Source organism: Lactuca sativa, chromosome 9 (assembly GCF_002870075.4).
Source record: "Lactuca sativa cultivar Salinas chromosome 9, Lsat_Salinas_v11, whole genome shotgun sequence".
Classification (NCBI taxonomy): domain Eukaryota; kingdom Viridiplantae; phylum Streptophyta; class Magnoliopsida; order Asterales; family Asteraceae; genus Lactuca; species Lactuca sativa.
Genome location: NC_056631.2, coordinates 85,727,960 through 85,740,734, shown reverse-complemented (window position 1 = coordinate 85,740,734; position 12,775 = coordinate 85,727,960).

Sequence of the window (12,775 nt, the reverse complement as noted above, 5' to 3'; positions counted from 1 at the left end):
CTAGGAGCAGTCGTCTTCGCTCTGAAGATATGGAGACACTATCTCTACGGCACAAAATGTACCATCTTCACTGATCATAAAAGCCTCCAACATATCCTCAACCAGAAGGAACTCAACATGAGACAGAGGCGATGGGTAGAACTACTTAGTGATTATGAATGCGAAATTCGATATCACCCCGGAAAGGCTAATGTAGTGGCTGATGCACTCAGTCAGAAGGAGTACTCAGGTCGCCGAGTGAAATCCCTAACTATGACGATCCAATCACACCTGTTCACGTAAATCAAGGAAGCCCAAATAGAAGCCTTGAAATCCAAAAATGTGACAGGAGAAGCCCTAAGGGGAATGGATAAGAACCTTGAGACCAAGAGCAACGGGATTCGCTATTTCATGGATCGAATTTGGATACCGAAGTTTGGTGGACGAAGCCCATAAAACACGATACTCCATACATCCCGGCTCCGATAAGATGTATCTCGATCTCAAGAAGTTGTACTGGTGGCAAAACATGAAAGCCGAAATTGCTACCTACGTGAGCAAATGCCTGACATGTGCCAAAGTCAAGGTGGAATACCAGAAGCCCTCGAGTTTATTACAACAACCAGAAATACCCGAATGGAAGTGGGAGCGGATAACCATGGATTTCATAACAAAATTACCCAAGACAACAAGCGGACTCGACACCATTTGGGTAATTGTCGACAGGTTAACTAAGTCAGCGCATTTCCTACCGATCAAAGAGACGGATAAATTGGAGAAGTTAACAAGGACATACCTCAGAGAAATCGTACGACTGCATGGGGTGCCCATATTCATTATCTCGGATCGAGATAGTAGATTCACCTCAAGGTTCTGGCAGTGGCTACAAAAAGCTTTGGGGACAAGACTAGAAATGAGTACCGCTTATCACCCACAAACCGACGGCCAGAGCGAGAGAACTATACAAACCCTAGAAGACATGCTGAGAGCTTGCGTAATCGATTTTGGCAAAGCATGGGACACACATCTACCCTTGGTCGAGTTCTTGTACAACAATAGCTACCACACCAGTATTAAAGCTGCCCCGTTCGAAGCCCTCTATGGCCGCAAATGCAGGTCACCTTTGTGCTGGGCCGAAGTGGGGGACACGCAACTAGCAAAAGGACAAGCAACTGACAACACGCTCACTGGACCAGAAATCATAAGGGAGACTACGGAGAAGATTGTTCAAATCCGAGAACGTCTAAAAGCATCAAGGGATAGACAAAAGAGTTACGCAGATAAGAGACGCAAACCCTTGGAATTCCAAGTTGGAGACCATGTCCTACTCAAGGTCTCACCTTGGAAAGGTTTGACACGCTTCGGAAAATGTGGAAAACTGAACCCTAGATACATCGGACCATTCGAGATCCTTGCCAGGATCGGTCCAGTGGCCTACAAACTTAGATTACCTCAGGAGCTCCACAACGTACACCCTACCTTTCACGTATCAAATCTAAAGAAGTGCTTATCCGACGAGACCCTTGTCGTCCCTCTAGACGAAATTGCAATAAATGAAAACCTCCAATTTGTGGAGGAACCAGTAGAGATCATGGATCGGGAAATCAAAAGGACTAAACAAAGCCGCATACCCATTGTAAAGGTCCGCTGGAATGCCAAGCGAGGACCTGAATACACCTGGGAACATGAAGATCAGATGAAACAAAAGTACCCGCATCTTTTTCCTAAAACTGTAAACTCTATCTTAGATTAAATTTCGGGACGAAATTCCCTTAACAGGGGGATGATGTGACAACCCTATATATTCCAAAAGCATTGTAACACTCGAAAGCCAAATACGACGGAATTAACCTCGAAAATAAAGTGTTCAAGTATCTAAGTTGGGATGCCTCAAATATTTGATATCATGCCAAGGTTTCCAAAAACATAAAGAACGCTCAAAACCGGGTTATATTGAAGAAATTATAACCACTCGTATATTTACGACACGACGTTAAAACATTATTTGACGTAAAAAGTAGAATCTCAATAAAATGCATTTTAAGCCTTAAGTATCTAAACAAAAGTTGTAGATCTCGTTGAAAGGTGAACGTGCATAAAAAGATCGCCCAAATTGGACCTCGTATGAAGAAGTTACGAATTTTCAAAGTTTCGTAACGGTAGTAGAGGGCTAAAAACTCGGATTGAAGATCGAGTGTTATTTAGCTATCGCCACCTAAACGGAAGTTGAAGATCTCCTCAGCGGTAATAAAACAATAAAAAGACAAACGAAAACCGACGTCGAATAAAGAACCTATGAATTTTTAACGAACTTTAGAAGGCCCAGCCTATTAAAAATATATCATTAAAAATAAAGTCAAAACTAGTTGACGGAGTCTAAATGAAAGTTGTAGAGCATAATCTCACCTATGCGTGCACATAAAGAACACGAAAAACGGAGCTCGTACGCGAAAGTTACGGAATTTAGAAGAGGACAGGCCGGATTACGCCCCGCGTTCTCTGGGAGTACGCCCCGCGTACTAGACCCAGAGTCGAGTCCCATCGGCCCGCCCAAGCTACATTTAGCTAGCCAGGAGTCGTAAGCCATGACGCCATATTACGCCCAGCGTAACGACGTACGCGCCGCGTACGTGAGTACGCCCAGCGTACTCCAAAATTACGCCCCGCGTACTCACTCTTCCAGCACTATAAATAGATGGCATCAGCTGCGAGTTTAAGCACACATTCTCAAATCTCCAGATACTCTCACACCCTTCCAAGCACCAGAGACCATTCCCTCACCTCGGTTTCCGCACTCGAGCCCCCGACAAAAGACTTACGCTGCAGAGATCCCCGAAGAGCCCGACGACGCAACCATCCGCGGTCGAAGTTCTGTTCAACCCTAGCCTCTCTCTTCAAACTTAACGAGTGAGTTCATACCCCTACTTTTCAATTCTTTTCACGCTTTAGGGGGGGAATACAAGTACATTACAAGTCAAAATATCATTTCATAAACCTAATTATAATATCGTTCTCATAGGGTTTTGATACAAAAATAACGTTATGTATAAAGAGCTAATATATTGCCAAGTTGTTCTTACTAAATGGAAACATAATTTTGAGAAACTATAATGAGTGTAGTATTCAAGTGATTCATACATTTTACATATACATCTCGACAAATGAAATGCTTTCAAAAGAAGTAAAGTCTTTATTATCGTAAATCTGTTTATACCAAGTAATGTGAGACATTTAAACTTCAACGTACTCGTATGTATGCATTTCAAGTCCTGTATTATATACCATAATCTCTTGGAGAGAGAGCGTGATACTTGTGTATAGATCTATACGGGATTGACAATCCCACACCTAAGCTGTTAGCTACAGTTAGGCCGGCAGGCCTGGGGTGACAAACGTCATAACAGTTCCAACACCTGAAGAACGTTGTTACAGGCCATCAGTGTCAATAGCATGGTTATAAAACTCACATAAAAGTATAAAAACAAGTTTGATTTACGAGATTCATATATGCATTTCAGTTTTCCATCTTATTGTTAACACAAATTTTATCACTATTATTCAAGTATGGAAAACACAAACGCACTCCAACACGGGAAACTTTTCAAATCATTTATAGAAAATATTGGATTTTCTGAAAACCTCGTTCATCGATTTACTATCAAAAAGGGACATACTTTTCAATGCAAAACACTTATGAACTCACCAACTTAATTTTTGACACTTTTTCGAAACCACTTGTATTTCTCAGGGAATCAGTAATACAGGTAACCACCAACTTTTGGAGAAGGAAACACTAAAGATGTTTATTTATTGAACATTTATCATCTCATTGTAATATTCTTTTGCTAATATGTATAACGCAACAACATACGTTTTCATTATATATGTGATGATTATGTTACTTTCTTTACAATATTCAATGGTTGTGATACTACGTGAAGTCATCCACCCCCGAATGTTTCCGCCATTCTGGTTTGGGGGTGTGACAGTTTGTGCCTTACGCAAAGAGGCAAAGACTTTAGGACATGTCCCTGAGTATCCGACCCTGCTTACCAGTACTACCTGTTAGTGCATAAGAGTAGTCTTATTTAAACTTTTATTTGTTTAAACCGTGCACAACAGAGGTTTTAACAAATTGGCGTCGTTATCGGGGACACGCTAAACACTAATAGTTTTATGCCAAGATCTTCACGTACATGTGATCTAATATTTGATCCAGAGATTGAGAAGACTACTAGGAAGTTAAAGAAGGAAGCAAAAATTTAGAAGCAGCAAGCAGGAACCTCATCCTCCCCCCCAGTCACACTATAAAACACCCACACCACAAGGCACTCCATTGTGGAATGAACCTGAAGCCTCATTTCAACCTTTTCCAAAAGCACCACCTACCTCACCCGTTAACAACCCCTTTAAAACATACTCCTAATAAGGTGTGATATTGAATTTTTGATATATAAAAGAACGATTTTGAGTGAAACAAGTAGTAGAAATAGCCTTAACCCAATAATATTGAGGTAGATTCGCATATGTAAGCATTGTTCTAGCTGCTTCACAAAAGGATGGATTTCTCCTTTCAACTACTCCATTATGTTGTGGTGTATGTGGAGCTGAAATATTATAAGAAATGTCATGATTTATCAAGAAGGAATCAAGAACATAATTCTTGAACTTTGTTTCATTATCACTTTTGATTCTACAAACTAGTTTCTTCAAACTTACTTCGATGTTTTTGATAAATCTTATCATCACTTGAGCTTTTTTAGAATTTAGTCTAAGAAAATGTACCCATGTAAAACGTGAGAAGTCATCTACTATGACCAAGATATACTTCTTCCCACTAATTGAATCAATTGTCCATGGGCCACATAAATCAATATGTAAAAGCTCCAGGGGTTCGATTATCTTTGATTCGATGACTATTAGATGTCCTTGTCGATGTTATTTTACTTGTTCATAAGCTACAGACAAAGAATCATTGTCAAATTTAAGAGCAGGTACAATTCCTACTAAATCATTCAAACCAAGTTATTAAGATTTTTTAAATTCTAGTGGGACATCCTCTTCCAAAGCCATCTTAAATCTAAGCAAGCCTTCAACAGTAAGAAAATTGATGGTAAAGCAACAATGGGCTTCATGTCCAATGTAAGCATATTTCCTTTTCTTTTTGAATTTAATTACATGTCGTTTGTAATTTTGTTGGAGATGACACTTCCTTCGTCATCAAACAACACTAGATTTCCAGTCCCTATAACCAATTAAGAGACTCGTATTAGATTGCCTTTTAGTCCTTCACATAGGCTATTCGATTAATAATATAATTCTCATTTGTAATTTTGATATAGCCTTTTATCATACACTTATTATGATTGCTAAATTTCACTACTCCAGCATTTGCAAGCTTTCTAAAATATCTCAGACACTCCTTCCTTCCAGACATGTGACACGAGCAAACACCATCAATATACCAATTCTCATTATATTGCTCATCACAAAGCACCTTTTCTGTCATAGGATATTTGGAAGTTGTTACTGAAACATCCCAAAACTACAGTCCAAAAATTTTGTTTCAATTTGTAAATAAAACCCTAGTAATCCAGACAATCTCATAAAAGCATAAGTGATAATATCTCAAAACATCATATCAAAACACTGTATCAAAATCACATGTCCAAATATCAGAGTAAATCATCCCAGGCTAAACGCTGTGGTGTGTGTGATGCAGTCATCCTGAGCTCTTCCCTTTACCAGTGGAAGTACCTAAAACTGTTGTGACAAAGAACATGGTTTGGCATGTGGAATTAAAGCTTGCACAATTGAACATGGTGATTTGGGTGCTAAAAGATATATTCGATCATAGTAAATGAGTACAAAAAGGGATCTAGTCTAGAGCTTCATAAATATCTCACTCACTAATCACTATGACTACATCTCTCAAGCACACATCTATAAGTGGACAAACCCACCTTAGATAGAGGTGTTTACATGTCTCTCTCTCACTTTAAAATACTCATTAGTCAAAAGGCTAATGCACCACATGCAAGTGGGTTTTACAAAAGTCAAACATTTACAAAGTCAATCATGAATAACTTTGCACCTCAACATTCTCCCCCTCAAAGTTAGGAATGGATGACCCACTTCAAATCTTCCAAAATCAAGCACTACACGGTTCGAGCCTCAAAGGTGACACATGTCGAAACGAACTTCAACCTTCAATTCTTCCATGATTCTTCAATTTGGGCTCTAGGATGTGAGACCATACAATCCGAGCAGCAACGAATGATTAACTCCAAATAATCACCCAAAAGTTGCGCATAAAAACACACCCCAAAATCTTCAATAAAACCAAACCCATTTCGAATACATCACTTCCGAACTTCCAATTGCATCATCTCATAAGCTTCAAAACTTCAAGATCACTTTGGTCTTCAAATCCGCGTTATATGAAAAATTCAAGTTCGAATTTCCATATAAAACTTCTCCCCCTTTTTATAATCGAAATTTGATTATAAAACTCCAAAGAAAAAGAACGTGATCTATTTGAAATTTTTCGTGTCAAAACTCCCCCTTAACATTTGACATAAACTTTGTGCTTCAATCTGGAAAATCCAAAAAATATTGAATTTTTATCTTCGTTCACGGATCGCCTTTGACAAAATTTCTCAAAAATGGGTAGAAATTGTCAATTTCAAAATTATGCAGTGACCCGTTGTGCCCAAAACAGAAAAATATGCAAAACACTCCCCCTTTTCCAAAGCAGGGTAGAAAGCGTCAATTTGCACAAACTGCAGGGGCCTGAAATGCACAATCTTCAATTTTCAGCAAAAAATAGTCTTTTTCGAATTTGGGTGCAAACTGCCAAAAATTCGATGTATGAGGGACTATTTTCGAAAATTCTTCCCTTTTTGCTCCAAACATACGAAGACTAGTCCTAAAGATACGAAGCTCCAAAAAATTTCGAATTTGGGTGAAAAGTGTCAAACATACGAAACTTGTTTTAATTTTCGAAGTGTCAAAAATTCGAAGGTTCAGGGGCCGTTTTCGAAACTTCTGCATTTTGATCAAAACATTCGAAATTTTGATTGATCATACGAAGCCTTTTTCCAATTGACAACCATTCGAAATTTGAGGGACTACATTCGAAAATTTTTCTTCTCCATTCCAAACATACGAATTTTTGCAACACTTCGTACGAAATTATCAGGTGACAAACATGCAAATCTTCAAGGACCATTTTCAGAAATATGTCTTTCTTTTTCCTCAATTCACATTATACAGATCGATCACTTCGTACGTTTCTTACAAACGCTTCGTACGAAAATCTCAGGCACCAAACACATGAAAATTTTTCAACCAAACATACGAAGATTTTCTTTCTCTCTCCTCTTCGTATGAAAATCATCTTCCCCAAAATTTTCCCAAACGTATGAATTCGAAGCATACGAAGACTCTGAATGTACAGTAACCTCTGAATATCTCTGAATCAACTTTGTTCACTTCGTACATTCAACCCAGTTCATACAGTTCTTCCAAAATCATCGATTCCTAAATCTTCGAATCTTAATCACCAAATCAACACATTCGATCATTTTTCGTTCCTTTTTCAGTTCACCAAACATCCAAAAACTCGTCGACATCCAAAAATCACCACAAAACGAAAAACTTTCATTTGTTCTATCATCAACCATCGACTCCAAACATTCGAATAATATGCCCCAATTCCAAAATCGAGTTCCAAAATCGACTGTAAACCAAAACATCAAACACCAAATAAATTCTTCGAATTCAATAACCAAGCCATCGACACTTGACTGCAATCTGGATCGTCGATATCACAGTTCTTCCCCAAAAAAAAAATTTCTTCATTCAATCATCAACCATCGACCTAGTTAATCCTTCGTTCATCAAACATTCGAAAATCGACATTAAACCCATAAATTGATCAAATCGATGCTCCAAACCTTTCGATTTCATCGAATACCCATTTGGCTAGAACTCGTCTTCACCATATCAAAATCCAATCTGATTACCTCTTTGACCAGTTCAACAAACCTTATCACATTCTTCATCTGTTCTTGAACAAATATCAAGAAGAATCATAAGAACAGAAAATCGATACTTGTTCTTCATCTTTCAAAGTTCTTGATCAACCATTTCAACAAATCTGATTCACTTGATCATTATCGATTTTGAGACTGAATACATCAACAAAATTGCTCAAATTGCGACAAAAGTTGCCGAACCGAGAATCGTTCTTCAAAAATCACCTTGATCTTGAAGACCCGCTTTGACACCAATTGCTGTGACAAAGAACATGGTTTGACATGCGAAATTAAAGCTTGCACAATTGAACATGGTGATTTGGGTGCTAAAAGATATATTCGATCATAGTAAATGAGTACAAAAAGGGATCTAGTCTAGAGCTTCATAAATATCTCACTCACTAATCACTATGATTACATCTCTCAAGCACACCTCTACAAGTGGACAAACCCACCTTATATAGAGGTGTTTACATGTCTCTCTCTCACTCTAACAAACAAATGGGTCTAAAGGCTAAAGCACCACATGCAAGTGGGTTTTACAAAAGTCAAACATTTACAAAGTCATACATGAAGAACTTTGCACCCCAACAAAAACCAAAACTGAAAACTGTAAGCACGAAGCTTAGTGAGTCTCCGCAACGGTCCCTGCCCGACATCAGACCGTAGTCCGGCATACACATAATCACATAATAACATACATTGGGCCTAGCCTGCTACAACGGTCCCCGCCCGACATCAGACCGTAGTCCGGCATCAGGCCCCGCTTGGCATCGCACCAAAGTCTGGTTGTTAGATGCTTTTTATATGCATCTTTTAGCATAATTTCTTCGGTATTTTGTCATAAAATGCTAACTAACTCTTGATTATTATTATGTATTGTGTTTTTCGTGATTGTTTTGTAGAATGCATGTACTACTCACGTTTCTTATGATACTTCAGGGTAATTTGGAGCACATGGATGATTACACGAGTTTGGGAAGCGTTAATGGATGCTTTGGAGCTTAACTAGAGTCTAGACTAAGGAAGGATGTCGATGAATGATCAAGAACTGCTTGGAAGGAGGAACGACGATCAAAAAGTCAAGAAAATGAAAACATGCGATGTTGTCCCTATGCAATCACAACTTTGTATTTGCGATCGCAGGTCTGGTCGCAGTTTTGCTTCGGAGATTTTTCATGCCAAAAATTGAGGAAACCCACTTCATGCGATCCCAGGTTGTCCCTATGCAATCGCAGCTTGGCCAAAATGCATTGAAATGGTATCATACTTAATTTAAAAGGCTTGTGACGCATTTTCGGTAATACATGCGATCGCAGGTAGTCCTTATGCGATCGCATGCATGATGTTTTTACAGCTGGACATATAAATAGAGCCACATACTTGTCTAGTAACCCTAATTTTGGCGATTCCTGGTGATTTTAAGGCGATTTTCAGAGACTTTCAAGTAAAGAACGCAGATTTGAAGGAGACGATTCAATTTCTTTTCATTGTTTAGTAAGATTTATTGTTTAGACTCTATTTTTTACTGTTTGTAATTCGTTTTTAGCCATGTCAGGATAAAAATCAGATTTCATTTTCGCAAATATGTAACCGTTTCATATGATTAATCATTAGGCACTATGTTTCACTGTGATTACAGTTTAGTTTGATCAATTCTGTGTTAAATTGAATGTTTGATTTTGATTTCAATTTCTGTTGGCCACTTAAATTGTTTGTGGATCATTTTAGTTATCTAATTGTTTAGATTCGTAATTGTCTAGATTAATTTGTAAAAAGTAAAAAATATTGGATTAATTCTGTGTTTAGGGTTAACTCTAATATGAATTGGTCAAACAAGTTTTTCGCCTCCGAGCTTATGAGAGCTATTGGACTTTACTGGGAAATTACACTGTGGTTAATGTAACTTTTCTTTGTTAATCAAGAGCTTGTTTGGTTAATTTGGTAAAAAGTTTGGTTTAATTCAGAGAACTCATTTTGATTAAATAATTTTGGTAATAGAGGTAGGTCATTAGAGCTTGTTAATGAACTCCAGTACCAGTTTAAATAAGTTCATAGTTAAATGTTGTGTTGAAGGTTACTTATATGATCAGGGGAGTCACCGCGAAACTGAAATTTTTTTCTCTTATTTGAATTTTCACAGTCTTAAAATTCTATTATTCTTTTATCATTTTTGATTTTTATTAGTTTAAATTTTCAGATATAAACCCCCCCCCCCCCCCCCCTCCCTTTTTATGTTTTATTCCTTTGTCAAGAATTAGTTTGTGCCTTACGCAAAGAGGCGATGACTTTAGGAGGTATCCCTGAGGATCTGACCCTTCTTACCAGTACTACCTGCTAGTGCAAAAGAGCAGGCTTATTTATACTTTTATTTGTTTAAACCGTGCACGACATCGGTTTTAACAAATTGGCGTTGTTGTCGGGGACACGATAAACACTAATAGTTTTATGCCAAGATCTTCACGTACATGAGATCTAATTTTTGATCCAGAGATTGAGAAGACTGCTAGGAAGTTAAAGAAGGAAGCAAAACTTTGGAAGCAGCACGCAGGAACCTCATCTTCCTCCCCCCCATTCACACTATAAAACACCCACACCACAAGACACTCCCTTATGGAACGAACCTGAAGCCTCATTTCAACCTTTTCCAAAAGCACCACCTACCTCACTTGTTAACAGCCCCTTTAAAACGTACTCCTCATAAGGTGTGATATTGAATTTTTGATATATAAAAGAACGATTTTGAGTGAAACAAGTAGTAGAAGTAGCCTTAGCCCAATAATATTTAGTTAGATTCTCATAAGTAAGCATTGTTCCAGCTGCTTCACAAAAGGATGGATTTCTCCTTTCCAATACTGCATTATGTTGTGGTGTATGTGGAGATGAAATATTATAAGAAATGCCATGATTTATCAAGAAGGAATCAAGAGCATAATTTTTGAACTTTGCTCCATTATCACTTTTGTTTCTACAAACTGGCTTCTTCAAACTTACTTCAATGTTTTTGAGAAATCTTATCATCACTTGAGCATTTTTAGAATTTACTCTAAGAAAATGCACCCAAGTAAAACATGAGAAGTCATCTACAATGACCAAGATATACTTCTTCCCACTAATTGAAATAATTGTCCAAGGTCTATGTAAATCAATATGTAAAAGCTCCAGGGGTTCAATTATCTTTGATTCAATGACTATTGGACGTCCTTGTCGATGTTATTTCAGTTGTTCATATGCTACAGACAAAGAACCATTGTCAAATTTAAGAACATGTACACTTCCTACTAAATCATTCAAACCAAGTTATTAAGATTTTTTAAATTCTAGTGGGAAATCCTCTACCAAAGCCATCTTAAATCTAAGCAAGCCTTCAACAGTAAGAAAATTGATGGTAAAGTAACAATGGGCTTCATGTCCAATGTAAACATATCTCCTTTTCTTTTTGAATTTAATAACACGTCTGTAACACCCAAAATCAGGAAGGCCAAGAAAGGAAAGGAAACCCTAGGTTTAAGGGCCGACTCGTCGAGTCCAAGGAGGAACTCGGCAAGTCCGAGCAGGATCCGGGTCAAGGAGTAAGTGACCGACTCGGCGAGTCGGCTAAGGGGACTCGGGTAGTCTGGTCTGAAGGAGGAAAACCCTAATCCCGGGAGTTGTATCCTATATAAAGGGTGTTATGTCCCTCCCTCAGCCTCCATATCATTCTAGAGAGCCTTTAAACCCTAGATTTCGTGTGAGCTTCCATCATTTGAGAGAAATAGATTTGGAGGAAGGAACCTTTGAGAGGAACTTGAAGATCAAGAAGGTTGCTTCAAAGGAGAGGTGTAGATCCAAGATCTACTTCAGTTAGTGTTCATCTTGGAGGTAATAAGCTGCTATCTTCCCTCCTTTGCATCTAGATCTATTTTTGTTATGAGATTTGGGGGTTTTATGGTTGTTTGAGACCCAATTTGAGTTTGGGGCTTAGATATGTTGTTGCCACTTCAGATCTAGTGTTGGGATGGTCCAGTATGTCGTAAAGCATCAGATATGGAGTAGTTGGTGAAGCCCTTTTGTCCTAAAACCTAGCCCTAGTGTGTTTTGAGCCTATATCTCTTTAGTTATACGTAAAGTTTGCAACTTTACGTGAGGATTGAGCTTTGGAAGTATGGATCTATGATTTGGAGCCCCTGCATGGCTCAAAAAGCCACTGTATGGATGAAGAACAGGAGCGACTCGGCGAGTCTGTTCTTGGAGTCGGCGAGTTGGTTGAAGTTGGGCAGGAACTCGGCGAGTTGGAAGAACAACTCGGCGAGTCTGTTCTTGGACTCGGCGAGTCAAGTCGTGAAACCCCAAACCCTTCAAGTTGAGACTCGAATCAGTGAGTCGAGTGGAGACTCGGTGAGTAGGACAGGTCAGGACTCGGAAATCGGTGGACTCGGCGAGTCATGGACTGACTCGGCGAGTCAAGTCGCGAATGGAAGGACTCTGAGCATATGAACTCGGCGAGTCAGAAGGAAGACTCAGCGAGTAGGGTTGACCTGGAAGGTTGATTTTGACCAGGACTTTGACTTTGACCAGAATTGACTTAGTTGACTTTCGGGGGACAGTTAGACTAAGTGTTGCTTTGATATTGGTAGCTCGGGGATCTAGTGGAGCAGGAGTTCAGAGAGTTGCCGGGCAGCAGCAAGAGGGGTTATCAGCAATTTCAGCAAGTGCAGGTGAGTTTCCCTTTGTGTGAATGGGTCTAAGGCCACAATGTCGGCCCATGTAGTTATGAG